Source organism: Scyliorhinus torazame, chromosome 19, assembly GCF_047496885.1.
Source record: "Scyliorhinus torazame isolate Kashiwa2021f chromosome 19, sScyTor2.1, whole genome shotgun sequence".
In the NCBI taxonomy this organism is placed as follows: Eukaryota; Metazoa; Chordata; class Chondrichthyes; order Carcharhiniformes; family Scyliorhinidae; genus Scyliorhinus; species Scyliorhinus torazame.
The window spans coordinates 66,739,321-66,758,625 of NC_092725.1; the positions used below are offsets into that span (position 1 = coordinate 66,739,321).

The 19,305-nt window shown below is 48.1% G+C and overlaps 1 long non-coding RNA gene across 1 annotated transcript in view; it reads right to left on the reverse strand.

The window, feature by feature from the left end:
- LOC140395914 (uncharacterized) overlaps positions 1-19,044 on the reverse strand; it is a 39,012-nt gene extending 19,968 nt beyond the window's left edge. The window contains exon 1 of the long non-coding RNA XR_011936390.1: positions 19,000-19,044. This is a non-coding gene — a long non-coding RNA (uncharacterized lncRNA). The remainder of the gene's footprint in view (positions 1-18,999) is intronic.
- Between the last annotated feature and the right edge of the window lie 261 nt (positions 19,045-19,305).

The window sequence follows — 19,305 nt, forward strand, 5'->3', positions numbered from 1 at the left end:
CTTTTTGGAACAGCTTGTGATGGAGCCCACGAGGGGACAGGCCATTCTGGACTCAGTGTTATGTAATGAGCCAGACTTGATTAAAGATCTTAAAGTAAGGGAACACTTAGGAGGCAGTGATCATAATATGGTAGAATTCAATCTCCAATTTGAAAGAAAGAAGGTAGAATCAGATGTAAAGGTGTTACAGTTAAATAAAGGTAACTACAGGGGCATGAGGGAGGAACTGACGAAAATCGACTGGGAGCAGAGCCTAGTGGGAAAGACAGTAGAACAGCAATGGCAGGGGTTTCTGGGAGTAATTGAGGACACAGTACAGAGGTTCATCCCAAAGAAAAGAAAGGTTATCAGAGGGGGGATTAGGCAGCCATGGCTGACAAAGGAAGTTAGGGAATGCATCAAAGCAAAAGAGAAAGCCTATAATGTGGCAAAGTGTAGTGGGAAGTCAGAAGATTGGGAAGGCTACAAAAACAAACAGAGGATAACAAAGAGAGAAATAAGGAAAGAGAGGATCAATTATGAAGGTAGGCTAGCCAGTAACATTAGGAATAATAGTAAAAGTTTCTTTAAATACATTAAAAACAAACGGGAGGCAAAAGTAGACATTGGGCCGCTCCAAAATGACGCTGGTAATCTGGTGATGGGAGACAAGGAAATAGCTGAGGAACTAAATAAGTACTTTGCGTCAGTCTTCACAGTAGAAGACATGAGTAATATCCCAACAATTCAGGAGAGTCAGAGGGCAGAGTTGAATATGGTAGCCATCACAAAGGAGAAAGTGCTAGAGAAACTAAGAGGTCTAAAATTGATAAATCTCCGGTCCCAGATGGGCTACATCCGAGAGTTCTAAAGGAGATAGCTGAAGAAATAGTGGAGGCGTTAGTTATGATCTTTCAAAAGTCACTGGAGTCAGGGAAAGTCCCAGAGGATTGGAAAATCGCTGTTGTAACCCCCCTGTTCAAAGGGGGAAAAAGATGGAAAATTATAGGCCAATTAGCCTAACCTCGGTTGTTGGCAAGATTCTAGAATCCATTGTTAAGGATGAGATTTCTAAATTCTTGGAAGTGCAGGGTCGGATTAGGACAAGTCAGCATGGATTTAGTAAGGGGAGGTCGTGCCTGACAAACCTGTTCGAGTTCTTTGAATAGATAACAAATAGGTTAGACCAAGGAGAGCCAATGGATGTTATCTATCTTGACTTCCAAAAGGCCTTTGATAAGGTGCCTCACGGGAGACTGCTGAGTAAAATAAGGGCCCATGGTATTCGAGGCAAGGTACTAACATGGAGTGACGATTGGCTGTCAGGCAGAAGGCAGAGAGTTGGGATAAAAGGTTCTTTTTCGGAATGGCAACCGGTGACGAGTGGTGTCCCACAGTGTTCAGTGATGGGGCCACAGCTGTGCTCTTTATATATTAACGATCTAGATGACGGGACTGGGGACATTCTGGCTACGTTTGCCGATGATACAAAGCTAGGTGGAGGGGCAGGTAGTATGGAGGAGGTGGGGAGGCTGCAGAAAGATTTAGACAGTATAGGGGAGTGGTCCAAGAAATGGCTGATGAAATTCAATGTGGGCAAGTGCGAGGTCTTGCACTTTGGAAAAAAGAATAGAGGCATGGACTATTTTCTAAACGGTGACAAAATTCATAATGCTGAAGTGCAAAGGGACTTGGGAGTCCTAGTCCAGGATTCTCTAAAGGTAAACTTGCAGGTTGAGTCCGTAATTAAGAAAGCAAATGCAATGTTGTCATTTATCTCAAGAGGTTTGGAATATAAAAGCAGGGATGTACTTCTGAAGCTTTATAAAGCATTAGTTAGGCCCCATTTAGAATACTGTGAGCAATTTTGGGCCCCACACCTCAGGAAGGACATACTGGCACTGGAGCGGGTCCAGCGGAGATTCACACAATGATGATGCCAGGAATGGTAGGCCTAACATACGATGAACATCTGAGGATCCTGGGATTATATTCATTGGAGTTTAGGAGGTTGAGGGGAGATCCAACAGAAACTTACAAGATAATGAATGGCTTAGATAGGGTGGATGTAGGGAAGTTGTTTCCATTAGCAGGGGAGACTAGGACCCGGGGGCACAGCCTTAGAATAAAAGGGAGTCACTTTAAAACAGAGATGAGGAGAAATTTCTTCAGCCAGAGAGTGGTGGGTCTGTGAAATTCATTGCCACAGAGGGCGGTGGAGGCCGGGACGTTGAGTGTCTTTAAGACAGAAGTTGATAAATTCTTGATTTCTCGAGGAATTAAAGGCTATGGAGAGAGAGCGCGGGTAAATGGAGTTGAAATCAGCCATGATTGAATGGTGGAGTGGACTCGATGGGCCGAATGGCCTTACCTCCGCTTCTATGCCTTATGGTCTTATGGTCTATACTTAGCTTCGGGTGGCCACTCAGTCAGAGGAACAATGGCTGTTGCTCGGTTCTGGGGCTGCTGGGTCGAGCTGTTTACAGGGTAGCAACTAGGAGCGTCTATCTCGTAGTGTGCGTTGACTTGGGACTTACTTGGTCTGATGCAGCTGCTAGGCTGGTCTCTCTCTTCGGTGAGAGCCAAAGGAGGAAGATTCTCCCTTGGGGAATACCTTTTATACTGAAAAGGTCTTTGCGTGCTTTTGGGCGGGCCTTGAACTTGTCCTCAACTAATTGGGTCTTTCTCAATCAGTCAAATCGATTTTCCTCCAATAGAGGGGTGGTTCCCTGATCGCTGGGCGTGTCCTGGTGACTGTTAGTCTGCTTTGTCTGAGCCTCTTATGGCACCAGGAAGTCTGCCTTAACATTGCGTATCTAAATGTTTCCCTTTTGTCCCCGGAGATGGCTCATTAGTATGTAGATTGCTTGGTTGTTTCTGTCCTGTCTGAGCGTTTAAGGTTCTAATCAACAGACAGAGCTTGCACCTGCTTGTTGCTAAGTATTGTCCAATTTTCCCTGCATTCTTTGCAAGTGCCCATTTTGTAATTGGGATGTGACCATCCCAGATGGCTACACTGTGGAGTGAGAATGAAAGATGAGTGATAGCCACAGAAACCCAGGGAAACCGGGTGCTAATGGACACAGAAACCAAGGGGAAAGAGTGCCAATGGCAGTCCCCAGAGAGGACAAAAGATGTGAACGGTCAAACAGCACGGAAACTAACATCAGAGGATGAACTGTAGATGTGGGGGGGGAGAGGAAGGGGGAAGCAAAAAGGAGAAAGGTGAAGGAAAGGTGGATAAGATTGGGCGGAGGGGAAATTAAATGTATATTAAGAAAGAAAAAAATGGTAAAAGACAGTTAAAGTGAAATGAAAACAAATGGGTCGAGGTGGGGTAGAGCTGATCATCTGAAGTTGTTGAATTCGACGTTCAGGCCGGAAGGCCTAACCGGAAGATGAGATGTTGTTCCTCCAGTTTGCGTTGAGCTTCACTGGAACATTGCAGCAGGCCAAGAACAGACATGTGGGCATGGGAGCAGAGTCTTTTATTAAAATGTCAAGCAACAGGAAGGTCAGGGTCCTGAATGCGAACAGACCGAAGATGTTCAGAAAAGCGATCACCAGTCTGCGTTTGGTTTCTCCGATATAGAGGAGACCACACATTTTTGGTCTCTCCGATATATACAGGACCCACACATCTTTTGGACTGTGGGAGGAAACCAGATCACCCGTAGGAAACTCATTCAGACACGTTGAGAACGTACAAACTCCACAGTCACTCGAGGACAGAATTGAACCCGGGTCCCTGGCGTTGTGAGGAAGCAGTGCTAACCACTGTCCTTCTGGTCAAGGTTTACTCCAAGAACTATATAAAATTAGTATATACACAAAGTTAAATAAAGTCACAGAGAGAATAACTATTGGACATGCAATAGTAGTAGTTTAGGGCAATTATACAACACATGAATTGATACAATTAAATCATGACTTCATTAACCCTACCTGCTGGAGCATCCTCTCTCAACTCCTCCGCTTTGATCCTTCCTTGTATTTGCATACATAGAACATACAGTGCAGAACATAGAACATAGAAAAATACAGCACAGAACAGGCCCTTCGGCCCACAATGTTGTGCCGAACTTTTGTCCTAGATTAAGAACAAATTAATCTACACCCCATCATTCTACCATAATCCATGTACCTATCCAATAGCCACTTGAAGGTCCCTAATGTGTCCGACTCAACTACTTCCGCAGGCAGTGCATTCCATGCCCCCACTACTTTCTGGGTAAAGAACCTACCTCTGACATCCCCCCTATATCTTCCACCATTCACCTTAAAAAAAAGTCTCTGACTGTCTACTCTATCTATTCCCCTGATCATCTTATAAGCGTCTATCAAGTCGCCCCTCATCCTTCTCCGTTCTAATAAGAAAAGGCCTAGCACCCTCAACCTTTCCTCGTAAGACTTACTCTCCATTCCAGGCAACATCCTGGTAAATCTCCTTTGCACCTTTTCCAAAGCTTCCACATCTGTTGTGGTGGTTTTACTTTGTACTGTCGCATGCTTAAAATTTTTGAATTAGAATACTTAAAAAAAATATTACCTAATAATATCACGTATCAAATGAGTAGCTGGAGAGTCTCATCTTTTACTCTCAAGTAAAGTTCATTCCCACTAGTAAGTTGAAGGAGGCCATTCGGCCCATCGAGTCTGCACCGACCCACTTAAGCCCTCACTTCCACTCCATCACCGTAATCCAATAACCCCTCCTAACCTTTTTTGGTCACTAAGGGCAATTTATCATGGCCAATCCACCTAACCTGCGCATCTTTGGACTGTGTGAGGAAACCGGAGCACCCAGAGGAAACCCACGCAGACACGGGGAGAACGTGCAGACTCCGCACAGACAGTGACCCAGCGGGGAATCGAACCTGGGACCCTGGAGCTGTGAAGCTACAGTGTTATCCAATTGTGCTACCGTGCTGCCCATTGAACATTATTTTTTCTGTTTGCAAAGTCTAGGACAAGGAGGCATTAGTCTTAAAATTAGAACCAGACCTCATTTTTGAAAATCTTTTCATTGGCTTTTCTCTTATTCATCAACAGTTGTGTGTATACATTACATTTTCTTGCCCGCGCTAATTTACCTTATTTTACAGAGAGGTTTATTTTGTCCTTCATTTAACTAAGTCTGTGTACCTTTCGTTGCCCTCTGGATCAGTCTATAATTCTCCCCCCCCCCCTTCCCTGTCGTCGCCCCCCCCTCCACACCTCACCACCCCCCCCTCCTTCCCCCATCCTCCTCTCCCTCTATCCCTCCCGCCCTCCTTTGGATTCAGCACCCTTCCTCTTCTCGTGTGAGAACCAGACCTCTTAGGAGTGAAGTTGCACAACAAGATTTACTGCAGTTTGGAATTCTCTTCTACATAATGGCAATTGATGCTGGATCAGTTATAAATCTGAGATGGATAGATTTTTTAAACTCAAAAACCTTTCAGGTCCTGATTGCATTTGCCCACATTGCCGACAGTATATGTCATATTTTTGCCGATTCACTTAATCGATTTATATCTTTTTTTGTAACTTTATTCTTTGATTTACACTCTCAAAATGTTGCTTATGGTTGTATCATTGTCAAACTTGGTTAGGTGACTTTCTATCCCATCATCTAAGTTGTTAATAAATACCATGAATAGATCAAACCCTTACACAGAACCTTGCAAGTTTCACATTCTATTCGCTCTGCGTAAAAAAAAAAATGCTCTTATTTCCTGACTGGGCTTAATGGTGACTATCTTACATTTTTGGCCGCTAGTATGCTCTCACTCACAAATTGAAACATATGCTCCATGTCTCTCACTATCATATCCAATCAAACCTCTTCAAATAACCTTAATGACCTCTATCGGGTCAGAACAGAGAGTATAGAGGGTGGCAGGAATCTAACCTCAGGCAGAGCAAAAAAGGTGACAAGTATGAGAAGGGAGGTGGTTAATGCAGGACTGAGGGTGTTGCACCTAAATGCACACAGCATACGGAACAAGGTAAATGAGCTTATTGCGTCCATTGAAATTGGCCGGTACGATGTTGTGGGCATCACAGAGACGTGGCTGCAAGGGGATCAGAGCTGGGATCTAAATATCCAAGGATATGTGTCCTATCGAAAGGACAAGCAGATGGGCGAATGGGGCGGGGTTGCATTGTTAGTACGGAATGAAGTTAAATCGATATCAAGAAGCGATATAGGATCAGAAGGCATAGCATCTCTGTGGGTAGAGTCGAGGAATCGCAGAGGTGAAAAGGCCCTGATTGGAGTTATGTCCAGGCCCCCTACAAGTCAGGATGTGGGGCAGAAAATAAATCAGGAGATAGAAAAGGCATGTAAAAAAGGCAATATCACAATAATCATGGGGGACTTCAATATGCAGGTGGACTGGCAAAATCAGTTTGGTAGTGGATCCCAAGAAAATAAATTTGTGGAATATCTAAGAGATGGTTTTTTGGAGCAGCTTGAGACAGAGCCTACTAGGGAACAGGCAATTCTGGAATTGGTGATGTGTAATGAGGCAGACTTGATTAGAGAACATAAGGTGAAGGAACCCTTAGGAAGCAGTGACCACGATATGATAGAATTTACCCTGCAGTTTGACAGGGAGAAGCTGGAATCAGATGTAATGGTATTACAATTAAATAAGGGTAACTACAAAGACATGAGGGAGGAGCTGGCCAGAGTTGATTAGAAAGGGAGCTTAGCAGGAAAGACAGTGGAACAGCAATGGCAGGAGTTTTTGAGGGTTATTCAGGAGGCACAACAGAAATTCATCCCAAGAAGGAGGAAACATGCTAAGGGGAGGTCGAGGCCATGGCTGATGAGGGAAATCAAGGACAGCATAAAAGCACAAGAAAAAGCATACAAAGTGGCGCGCCTTAATGGGAAGCCAGTGGATTGGGAAGCCTTTAAAAGCAAGCAGAGGACAACTAAAAAAGCAATAAGGGGAGAGAAGAAGAAATATGAGTGCAAGCTGGCAAGTAATATAAAAGAAGATAGGAAGAGTTTTTCTCAGTATATAAAAGGTAAGAAAGAGGCAAAAATAGACATTGGACCACTGGAAAATGAGGCTGGAGAAGTAATAATAGGAAACAAAGAAATAACAGAGGAACTGAACAGCTAATTTGCATCAGTCTTCACGGTGGAAGACACCAGTGGGATGCCAGAGCTCCAGGAGAATCAGGAAGCACAGGTGAGTGCAGTGGCCATCACTAAGGAGAAGGTTCTGGGGAAACTGAAAGGTCTGAAGGTGGATAAATCACCTGGACTGGATGGACTACACCCCAGGGTTCTAAAAGAGATAGCTGAGGAGATTGGGGAGGCATTGGTGGTGATCTTTCAGGAATCACTGGAGGCAGGAAGGGTCCCATAGGACTGGAAAGTAGCTAATGTAACACTGCTGTTTAAGAAGGGAAGGAGGCAGAAGATGGGGAAGTATAAGCCGGTTAGCCTGACTTCAGTCATTGGTAAGATTTTAGGCTCCATTATTAAAGATGAGATCGCGGAGTACTTAGAAGTGCATGATAAAATAGGACTGAGTCAGCACGGCTTCGCCAAGTGGAGGTCATGTCTGACAAATCTGTTAGAGTTCTTTGAGGAGGTAACAAGGAATTTGGATAAAGGAAAACCAGTGGACGTGATTTATTTAGGTTTCCAGAAGGCCTTTGACAAGGTGCCACATAGAAGACTGTTAAATATTATTTAAACTTCCAGGATACTGCAGGGCCTGGATAGAGTGGATGTGGAGAGGATGTTTCCACTAGTAGGAAAAACTAGAACCAGAGGTCACCATCTGAGACTAAAGGGACCTGTTTTGTTATGCTCTTGACGCAGCATAAGCTGCTTCCTTGAAGTGCACTCTGACAAAGGAAGGTTCAGACTTGGAGATAGCTTTAACATGTTTATTAAACTGTTAATGATTCTCCTACTTGGATTCGACTCTACTGTTAATCCTGCTATAGCTACTCAGACTGACGAACCAGTCTGCTACAATCCATGTGGTGGGTGTGATGTTTAATCAACCCTGTGTCTGTACTCACTGAGTGTCTCCACTGGAAAGAGACTGAGCATGTGTGCTGTGTCCTTTTATATGGGTTGGTTTAATGCCCTCCTATGTCAGTGTCACCTCTGAGTGTATCTTGAATGCCCATTGGTCGTGTCCCATCTTACTGACCTATTGGTTGACTGTCTGTGTGTCATGTCTCTGGTGCTCCCTCTAGTGTCTAGCTAGGTGTAGTGTATGTACATTAACCCTTTGTGTACTTACAGTGATGTATATCACCACAGGACCATCCTTTAAAACTGAGATGAGGAGGAATATCTTCAGCCAGAGGGTGGTGAATCTGTGGAACTCTTTGTCACAGAAGGCTGTGGAGGCCAAATCACTGAGTGTCTTTAAGGCAGAGATAGCTAGGTTCTTGATTAATAAGGGGATCAGGGGTTATAGGGAAAAGGCAGGATAATGGGGATGAGAAAAATATCAGCCATAATTGAATGGTGGAGCAGACTCGATGGGTCGAATGGCCTTATTCTGCTCCTATGTGTTATAGCCTTATGGTCTAACACCCACGCCCCCAACCCTTTTCTGCAGGAAAGAGTCTCAATCTGTTTAATCTATCCTGGTAGGTATAACCTCTCAATCTAGTTATCATTCTGATAAATCTTTTTGCACATTCTCCGCTGTCTCTGCACCCCTTTGTTTATACAATATAAGGACCAGCTTTCCAGTGCTCCAAGTTTGGTCTAACCAAGGTTCAAAAGAAGTTTAACAAAACTTTCCTGTTCTTCAACTCTAGTCTTCTCGAAGTGCGCCTCAGTGCTTTGTTTGCATTTTATGTTCAAATTATCCTGTTGCACTGATTTAAACCATTAGATTATCTACCCCGTTTACATCATTATAATCCACTTCCTAATTTTTCTTGCCAAAATGGACCATCTCACATATTTCAATATTGAAGCTCAGTTGCCCATTGCATGCCTATTCTGCAGGTTTATTAAGATCTTCCTGTATATTGTTGCAGCATTCCTCTGTGTTAAGTATATATCCACCCCCCCCCCCCTCCCCCCTCCCCCAACACCACTACCACCAAACTGGTGTGCTGGGCAAGTTTTGAAATTGTACTTTCAATTCCTGAGTTTAAATTGTTGATGTAAATAGTGCAACAGGTAAGGAACTAAGATCTAGTGACATGTTGCTCAGGCCCCATTTCTATTAATGTCTTCACATATTTTGCCACCGTTTTTGTTCCACCGTGTGTGATGGTGGCACCTCTCTGGAGTAAAGCAGGAGAGCCTGAGATACTTCAAAACTGAACAACTCAACTGCCTCATGTGGTGAATGTATTATACCAATAATCCACCATTGTATCAGTATCATGCTTTGCCTTTGTATTTGCATCTATGCTACGCTGTTGCCCTTGTGGGCTCCACCTATGGGCCATTGTATGGCATCATCCATAGGGGAACATGTTGGGACACGTATGGGCTCCGCCCATGGCTCCTCCCCTTGAGGGGGGTATAAAGAGCAGTCGACCTGTAGGCTGCGCACAGTATTGTTTCAGTCGCAGGCAGGCACTGTTCTAAGTTGATTAAAGCCACGGTTTACTTTTACTTTTGTCTCGAGTGAATTGATGGTCACATCAATTTAATCAACTTAAATGCAACTATGGAATCGGCCCTCAAACCTGACCGACTGGAACTCGATCCGCAGGCCGCGGAGGCGAAAGAAATTTTTTCGCACTGGCTTCTATGCTTCAAGGCCTATCTCGCAGCCGCCTCAATGCCTTCCGTCACCGACGAACAGAAGCTGAGCCTCCTCCACGCACGGGTGAGCCATGGAATCTCTGTTCAACTCGACGAGGCCTCCTCCTACGCAGATGCCCTCGCGATGCTCGAACGCCTCTATGTACGGCCCGTGAACGAGGTTTACGCGCGACGCATCCTCACCACTCACCGCCAGCGTCCCGGGGAGTCGCTAGATGACTACCTACGCGACCTCAAAGCCCTCGCACGCAACTGCAATTACCAGGCCATTACGGCCACTCAGCATATGGAACTCGCCATCCGAGACATCTATGTGGTGGGAGTCCGGTCTAATTACGTGAGACAGCGCCTACTCGAAAAGGGGCCCTGGACCTGGATGAGACGGCAAAGTTAGCCTGCTCTCTGGAAGTGGCGTTCCAGAGCCTTACCGCGCTCCCGACGGACCACGTGACCCCCTCGTGGAGCCCCGACCACAGACTACCCCAGGCCTGTGTCGCGCAGCCACCCGCCCATCATGGGAGGCTACCTTGCTATTTCTGCGGCCAGTCTCAGCACCCCCGGCAGCACTGCAAGGCCCGCAACACGAACTGCAGCAGCTGCTGGAGAAAAGGACATTTCTCCAAAGTCTGCATGGCCAGATCTAAGAACTCTAACTCACAGGCCCGATCCTCAGACTCACAGGCCCCCAGACCCCGCAGCGTGGCAGCGTGTCTGCCGACTCTGCCCCCCTCATCAGCCTCGTGCTATCAGTGCGGGCAGCCATCTTCCAGTCCTACAGCACGTGTGATCCATGGGGGCCACCATCTTGGACGCCATCTGCCTCGCCGCTTGCCACGCTCGACCAACGGGGGCCGCCATCTTGGCCACCATCTGCTACGCCACTTGACGCGTACGATCAACATGGGCAGCCATCGCGGAGCTGCCCCAGCACCTCCGACCATGCCGGCTACTCACAATTCAGCGCGGTCACCCTGGACCAGTCGCGACCCAAGCACCTCTGGAGCTCCATGATGACCGTCCGGGTTAACGGGCATGAGATGCCTTGCCTCTTCAACTCTGGGAGCACAGAGAGCTTCATTCACCCGGACATGGTAAGACGCTGCTTGCTCCCAATTTTCCTGGTGCACCAAACCATCTCCCTCGCCTCTGGGTCACACTCGCTGCAAATCCAAGGGTGCACTACCGCAGCCCTAGCAATACAGGGCGGCGAGTACGCAAACTTTAAATTATATGTGCTCCCAGACCTCTGCGCTCCTCTCCTATTGGGACTCGATTTTCAATGCAACCTCAGGAGCCTAACCCTGAAGTTCGGGGGGCCCCTACCTCCACTCACCATATGCAGCCTCGCGACCCTAAAAGTTGACCCTCCCTCACTCTTCGCAAACCTCACCGCCGACTGCAAACCAATCGCCACCAGAAGCAGGCGGTATAGCATACAGGACAGGACTTTTATTAGGTCCGAGGTCCAGCGTCTCTTGCGGGAGGGAGTCATCGAGGTCAGCAATAGCCTGGAGAGCTCAGGTTGTGGTCGTCAAGACCGGGGGAAAGTTCCAGATGGTTGTTGATTACAGCCAAACCATAAACCGGTACACGCAACTCGACGCATACCTCCTTCCCCGGATTGCAGACATGGTAAACCATATCGTACACTACCGGGTGTTCTCCACGGTGGATCTGAAGTCTGCATACCACCAGCACCCAATCCGCCCGGAGGACCGCCACTACACGGCTTTTGAGGCAGACGGCCACCTTTTCCACTTCCTCCGGGTCCGCTTTGGCGTCACGAACAGGGTTTCGGTGTTCCAAAGAACAATGGACAGAATGGTGGACCGGTACGGGCTGCGGGCCACATTTCCGTACTTGGACAATGTCACCATCTGCGGCCATGATCAGCAGGACCATGACGCCAACCTCCAGAGATTTCTCCAAACCGCCCAAACCCTCAATCTCACGTACAACAAGGAGAAATGCGTTTTCCGCACGACCAGACAAGCCATCCTTGGCTACGTCATGGAGAACGGGGTCCTAGGGCCCAACCATGACTGTATGCGCCCCCTCCTGCAACTCCCTCTCCGTCACTGCCCCAAGGCCCTGAAGAGGTGCTTCGGGTTCTTTTCGTATTACGCCCAGTGGGTCCCCAACTATGCGGACAAAGCCCGCCCAATAATCAAGACCACCATCTTTCCACTGGCAACTGAGGCCCGCCAGGCCTTCAGCTGCAACAAGGCGGACATCGCCAAAGCCGTGATCCGCGCGGTGGACGAGTCCGTCCCCTTCCAGGTGGAGAGCGACGCATCAGAGGTCGTTCTTGCTGCTACCCTCAATCAAGCAGGCAGACCGGTGGCGTTTTTTTCGCGCACCCTCACCACCTCTGAAATTCGACACTCCTCGGTCGAAAAACAAGCCCAAGCCATCGTGGAAGCCGTACGGCACTGGAGGCACTACCTCGCTGGTAGGAGGTTTACCCTCGTCACCGACCAACGATCGGTAGCCTTCATGATCGGCAAAATCAAGAACGATAAGATCTTGAGGTGGAGAATCAAACTCTCCACCTATAACTACGATATAGTATATCGTCCTGGGAAGCTCAACGAGCTCCCAGATGCCCTGTCCAGCGGCACATTCGTACGATGACCTCTACAATCCGGGGGTCACCTGGCTTCTCCACTACATCAAGGTCCACAACCTGCCCCACTCCACTGAGGGGGTCAGAGCCATGACCAGGGACTGCCAAATCTGTGCGGCGTGTAAACCGCACTTCTATCGACCAGATAAGGCCCACCTGGTAAAGGCATCCCGGCCCTTTGAGCGCCTCAGTATCAATTTCAAAGGGCCCGTCCCCTCTAATCACCGCAATACATATTTCCTCAATATTATTGATGAGTTCTCCCGCTTCCCCTTTGCAATTCCTTGCCCCGATATGACCACGCCCACCGTCATTAAAGCCCTACATAGTGTCTTCACCCTGTTTGGTTTCCCCAATTATGTCCACAGTGACCGGGGCTCGTTGTTCATGAGCGATGAACTGCGTCAGTACCTGCTCAGTAAGAGCATTGCCTCGAACAGGACTACCAGTTATAACCCCAGGGGAAACGGGCAGGTGGAGAGGGAGAACGCGACGGTCTGGAAGACCGTCCTACTGACCCTGCGATCCAGGAATCTCCCAGTTTCTCACTGGCAGGATGTCCTCCCCGATGCCCTCCACTCTATTAGGTCCCTTCTTTGCACGGCCACAGACGAGACCCCTCATGACTGCCCATTTGTTTTCCCTAGGAGGTCCACCTCATGGGCCTCGCTTCCGTCCTGGCTGAAGAAACCGGGGCCTGTCCAACTCAGAAAACATGTCAGGAGCCATAAGGCCGATCCTCTGGTAGAGAGGGTCCAGCTCCAACACTCAAACCCCCAGTACGCTTATATCGATGATGGTCGACAAGATGCGGTCTCCCTCCGGGACCTGGTGCCTGCAGGTTCCACCACCACCACCACTACCACCACCACCGCCCCTCCACCCTCCACTATATCCCGCCCAACCTACCATGATCAGCGCCCCCGCACCTTTATGGCCCCCACCCGCCATTCCCCCTTCCCCGGTCCACAGGAATGAAGCTCCAGAAGAGATGCTCCCGGAGTCCACGCCTGTACCTGCACCGGCGCCCCAACTACCAATACCAGCACGGATGAACTCGACACCCGGGCCAGCACCGACGCCAGAGCTTTGGCGATCACAGCGCACAATCTGTGCGCCGGACCGGCTGAACCTATGAACCCATCACCCCCGCCGGACTTCATTTTTTATCAGGGGGTGAATGTGGTGAATGTATTATATCAATAATCCACCATTGTATCAGTATCATGCTTTGCCTTTGTATTTGCATCTATGCTACGCTGTTGCCCTTGTGGGCTCCACCTATGGGCCAGTGTATGGCATCATCCATGGGGGAACATGTTGGGACACGTATGGGCTCCGTCCATGGCTCCTCCGCTTGAGGGGGGGGGCTATAAAGAGCAGTTGACCTGTAGGCGGCGCACAGTATTGTATCAGTCTCAGGCAGGCACTGTTCTAAGTTGATTAAAGCCACGGTTTACTTTTACTCTTGTCTCGAGTGAATTGATGGTCGCATCACCTCACAAAACTGTTCTTTGCTGTGACCATGCCCTGCTTTGTCCCAGCCAATCTGTTTCACCCGCACTCCCAACACCCCCAAAGATGAAATGTAACAATGGGAATTAAAAATGGGGATAGAGGTCAGATCTAATTAATAATACGCAAGGATAAGGAGACTGTTGCTGTGATCAAGTTTGAATTAAGTCTTTTATACAAAATCAATGAACAGTTAGGGAATAAGGTATGAGCTATGGGGTCATTTTGTTCTCAAGGTAGCAATAATGAGGAAGATCTCCATTAAATAGCCAAATAACAAATGCAGTGGTTTGGGGACATAATCTAAACCCGAAGATAAAATGAAAAGTTTGTTCTGTTCTTTTCTACCATTTGTAACACAGTGAATTCTTTGTTCAATAACCCGATGGCCACACTTAGGAGATGAAAGCAGCCCTGAAAGTATATTGATCGAGGAGAGTGAAAAGCTAATACAATATAATCACTACAAGATAATCCCATTGCACAGGCTAAAATGGAATTATTTTGAAGCTCTAGTGCTGAATCATGGAGGTTTTCTTAATCATGTTAAATCTCTACATATCTCCTTTAAGAATGTTGTTTTTTTTGCAATATTTATTTAATTATTAAACCTATTAATTAGTACTGGTGACTATCTGCATTTTATGGGAATGCACATTCACGGTGAATGAAGAAATCAGTGTTGCCCTCTCACTGTCTTTGTTATGTGAATTTGAGTTTTCTTTCTTTCTCCTCCAACCATTTTCTCTGCCATTTTTCTCAGTCTTTCCTCCTGCGTTCCCCTCTTTGGAAGACAATGGGATGGATAAAGAATTTTGGGAACCCCATCGGTTTCATCATTCATGGGATGGATTAGCACCTGCACTGCTCAGGCCACTTCTGACCTAAAATGGAAACTGGGTTCTTACTTATGTCATAGACTCTCAATTTGCTTTATTTTATATTAAAAGAAGCCAGTTATCTAAAAAGGCGGGGCATTGTGCACATAATGTTAGGCCACTTTTAAAATGGATGCGGTCATGCTGTGGATGTTGACGACACTGCATGATTGCTATCCCCATCTTAAAGGCGGGTCCAAAAATGGTTTGAGTCCTTTTGACTCTTCTTCGGAGATTTTGGGTACGATCTAATGCCCGCTTTGCGCCTGATGCGATTCCTTGTGAGGCGGTTAGATAGTTTCCGATCTAACCAACCTGCTCCAGTTGGCAGGTTCCAAATGCCACCCGACCGTGGAAAGGTACCAATTAACAACAATTGAGGGCAATCTCCATCTCAATAATGAGATGGATGCCCTATCTAACGGCCTCCCGGAGTCTAACCAGCTCCCCAATGGAAGGTCACACAGGCGCCCTTTAGCACACCTATCTAAAAATGGGAACCTAGCGCAATGGCTGCTGTTGGGATCGGGGAGGTGAGCAGCCATTTTCAAAATCAGGCATGCAGCCCGGGGGCATTGGAATTGCTGCCCCAGTGATGGTGGGGAGGGGAGGGGGGGGCGCGCTGGGCCTGTTCTGGGGGCTTGGCACCTTTGGCGTGGGGTACTACCTTGGCCGGGGGGACGGGAGGTGGGGGATCATCACCCATGGGTCCCTACATTTCATCCCCCAGATTGTGTGCACCATAACAGGGACAGCTATAGCTGCTGCCCGTGACCCACCGAGCACCTCCAGGGCAGAGTCTCATCCGTGGTAATATGGTGCAGGTCATTTTAACTCCCTCTGACTGTGAGCAACCTCTGGCTGCACAGCTGAAGGCTATTGCTAACAGGGAATTGGGAATGTTAGTGATCTGAGCATTTCACAATTCTAAAGTGGTGCTGCAGGTTGTGTTTGCTGAATGTTCCAGCTTCTAGCTGCAAATGGCTGAAGGCTGTGTGTTTGCTTGTTGCCGCCTCTTTTGCTTCTGTGGCCTGGAGTAAGGAAGGGGAGGATGTACAATGACCTGCTGCCAATGCTGGAGAAGGGCAGGGGTGCTTTTTTCTGGCATGCTCTACACCGGTGTGACTTTCTGGTGTGATTTTCCACTGTTGAGAGTCTACTGCTGGTAGCTGCGGGAGGGGAGGAGAGAGGCAGATTGATCCGAATGCAGCTGCAGTTTCATAGAGGCGGCATATTGGTTTGCCGCTGCCCCTTTTATTTGTGGCTTTGCGTAAGGAAAGGACGGATGTAAGATGGACTACTGCCAGTGCTGTGGAAGGGGAAGGTGATCTCTTTCTCGCTTCTGGCATGTTCTTTGTCGGTGTGGTTTTTCCCTTGCTGAGGAGTCTACTGCTGGAAGCTGCAGGAGGGAGAGACAGGTGGATTGATTCGAATGAGCAACTTGACGAAGGTGTTGAAGAAATGCATTTGCAGATTGCTGGAGACTTTATTGTATTGTTGACTGTTTCATGTTTAATGCCTGGAGGCTGTGTGTTTGTTTGCTGCCACCTCGTTTGATTCTGTGGCCTGGAGCAAGGAAAAGGAGGTTGTATGATGGCCGGCTGAGAGCTCTGGAGAAGCTCTGCGTCAGTGTGATTTTCCACTGTTGAGAGTCTACTGCTTGGAGCTGCGGAGGGGGATGGGGTGGTGAAAAACGAACTGCACACCTTTTGCATTGGTGGGGCAGGTCTATGGCAGGTGACATATGTGGGGACTAATGCTGGGCATGGGCAGGTTGTATTGATGGGTGCCGGGGCATGGGGCACAGGTAAGGTCTTATTCTGGGGAAGGGTATGGTGTGAGGTGCCAGCCGTCAACCCCTTGTGTGCGGTGGGGGGGGGGGGGGTGGAGCGGGCACGGGGGTGGCAGGCAGGAACAATGCCAGAGTGCCGGTGTCAAGTTCCGGTGGAGGTCTTCCTGCACTGGACTGAGGTCGTCCTGGTCACGCTGCCTGAACTGACAGCTGCTGCCATTGCCTCCCAGGCGACATTGGCAGTACTGTGGCTGGTGCTCTGACCCCCTCGGGGCAATAGGGTGGCCCATCTCGCCTCCATGGCATCCAGCAGCCTGTCCAGGTCAGCACCCCCGAAGTTTCCATGCTGGCACGGCTGTGTGGTGTCTGGAGTGCGTTTGGAGGGAGTGGTTTATGTGCTACACCCCTTGTTAGTTAACTGGAAACATTGGTACAAACTTCATCTACAAACCAATGGGGCCAATTTGTTTCACCTTCTAATCAGTTCCTTCGCCTCCAGTGAGCTCCATGGATTATTTCCAGTGCAACAGAAGGAAATTGCGGTCTTTCACAAGTTCGTAACATCACAAAATGGTTTATAGTCAAAGATTTATTGTTGTAGGGTAGGCAATGCAGCAATCAATTAGCCAGAAAGTGTCCAAAAATAGCAATGAGACAATGGCTAGATAATTTTCGCAAAGTTGATTGAAGGGATTAGTAATGGCCAGGGCAGTGAGATAGCTCCAATAATTAGCCACAGTACGCAAGGGACGAGAGACATGTTTCTCTGCTGGAGAGAAACAATAGGTTATATGGCTTGCAGGGCACCACTCCACATCAAGAATGGAGCGAGGCCTGCTGGTATAGGGATTGAACGCACACCATTGGCACTTTTTTGCACCATATTCTAACCCTTGAGCCAACTAAACTAACTAAGCTCCATCCCCTGCCCTGCTTCATATAGTACCATGAAAACCTTCACATCCATCTGAGAGGGCAGATGCGGCTTCGCTTTAATACACAGTCCAAAAGGTAAGTCTAACAGTGCAGTCAGAACTGCACAGAAGTGACAATTTGCTTTTAATCAACCTCCTCAATTGTTTGGACCCGATGATTCACCAGCGTCAGAAGGATCACTGCCAGAACCATGGAGGCCTCCTGGTGGTTCACCAGCACCCTCGTATAACTTTGTGATGATAGAGTTGGTGTGGCACTTAAATCCATAACTTTTCTAAAGATGAGAATGTGTTACTGGGCCCCCGCTGGCACTGCAATCGCTACCTTTCCCAAGGCCTCCTCTTACCCTTTTTTTTTCTATCCATACATTTTACAGCTGAGAATATGTCTTGGAATGGACAAGCATGAATCGTCCTCGTGTGTATTGGCAGAAGGTTTGCGTCATGGCATAAAGAACTTGGGCACTGACATTCGGCTGGGGCCCTCCCAAACTCAAATGGTGACACAAGGGGGAGACGAGAGGGAAACCCAGGGGAAAGATTTCAATGGTCATTGACAGCCTTTGAAGGCCTTTTCTGAATTTTCCTGGGCAGGTTTGGCGAGAAAATACCTGCGGAATTCTAGTGTCCTAGAGTTGCTGAAATTCTGATGGCTACAATAGCAATGAGCCGATTCATCACACTGATAATTTCAGGTAGGGAGGGCGAACATATGTCTGCATCAGGGAAGCAAGGAAGCATTGCAAAGGCAAAAGTGGTTCTGGACTGAATGTTTGCATTCTATATCTTGCTTGCTTGAAGGCTAATGGTTAGAAAAACCTGATGGGGATGATCCTTGGCAAGCAGAATGATCAAGAACCAATAGGACTGGCTCGGATATAGCAGCGAGGAGGAAAGAAGGGAGAGGTTATAGGAGAGGATAGGATCGCATGAGGAGAGAGGCCAGTGAGGGAAAGATGGAAGGTGAGATGGTAGAGTTGGGGGGGGGGGGGGGGATGGAGGGGAAGGATCAAGGAGGTTTGAAGAGGGGGGAGAGACGGAGGGGAAGGATCAAGGAGGTTTGAAGATCGCCGGGAGGAGAGGGATGGGAGAGTGGTCAGGTTGATCATGGGGAGGGAGAGACTGTGGCAGAAGGTGCGTTTGAGGAATCAGAAGTACTCCTGCCCTTGGACCACAAGCCGTGCTGGTAAAAGACCTCAGCTGCTGGAACCAGCAGCTCCCACCTCCCATTCAGCTGCCAAGTTGCTCAAGCACTGTGAAACCCTGCCTGCAGCTGTTACCTCCAAATGGTGCACAAAATCTGAAGACTGGATCATTTAAACATGAGAGCGACAGGCTGCCATTCCAAAGCGCGTTGTAGCTGACCCTAAAGCCACTGCAGTTAAACTAGATGTGGTGCGTTCACAGTGGGTTGGGTTTCACATTTACCACCACCTCCCCCCGCCACCCCGACCATTCCACTCCACCATGGCGTGGAGGGGTGCTAAAGTCCGGCCGTTGTTTCTAATGGTACTTACCAGCTGCTGACTAGCGGCTTTCCAGCCATCGCTGTTGTTCTGTGACTTGATGGCTTTTATTTCTTCGCCGCCTACCCCCGCCCTACTGGAACATAGATTGAATTTCTGACATTGAGTGGCAGAATAAATAGCTGCTAAATGGCAGCTGATAACAGACTCTGCATTGTGAAAAGTCTGCAGTCACAGCTGTGCTTGTTAGCTCAGTGGAAACATCTGGAATGTACATGGCACGGCTCCACAGTACCAGGGGGCTCTTTGTGCTGACACACTTTGGAGATTTTGTGACTCGTCTCTGGTACTCCTCAG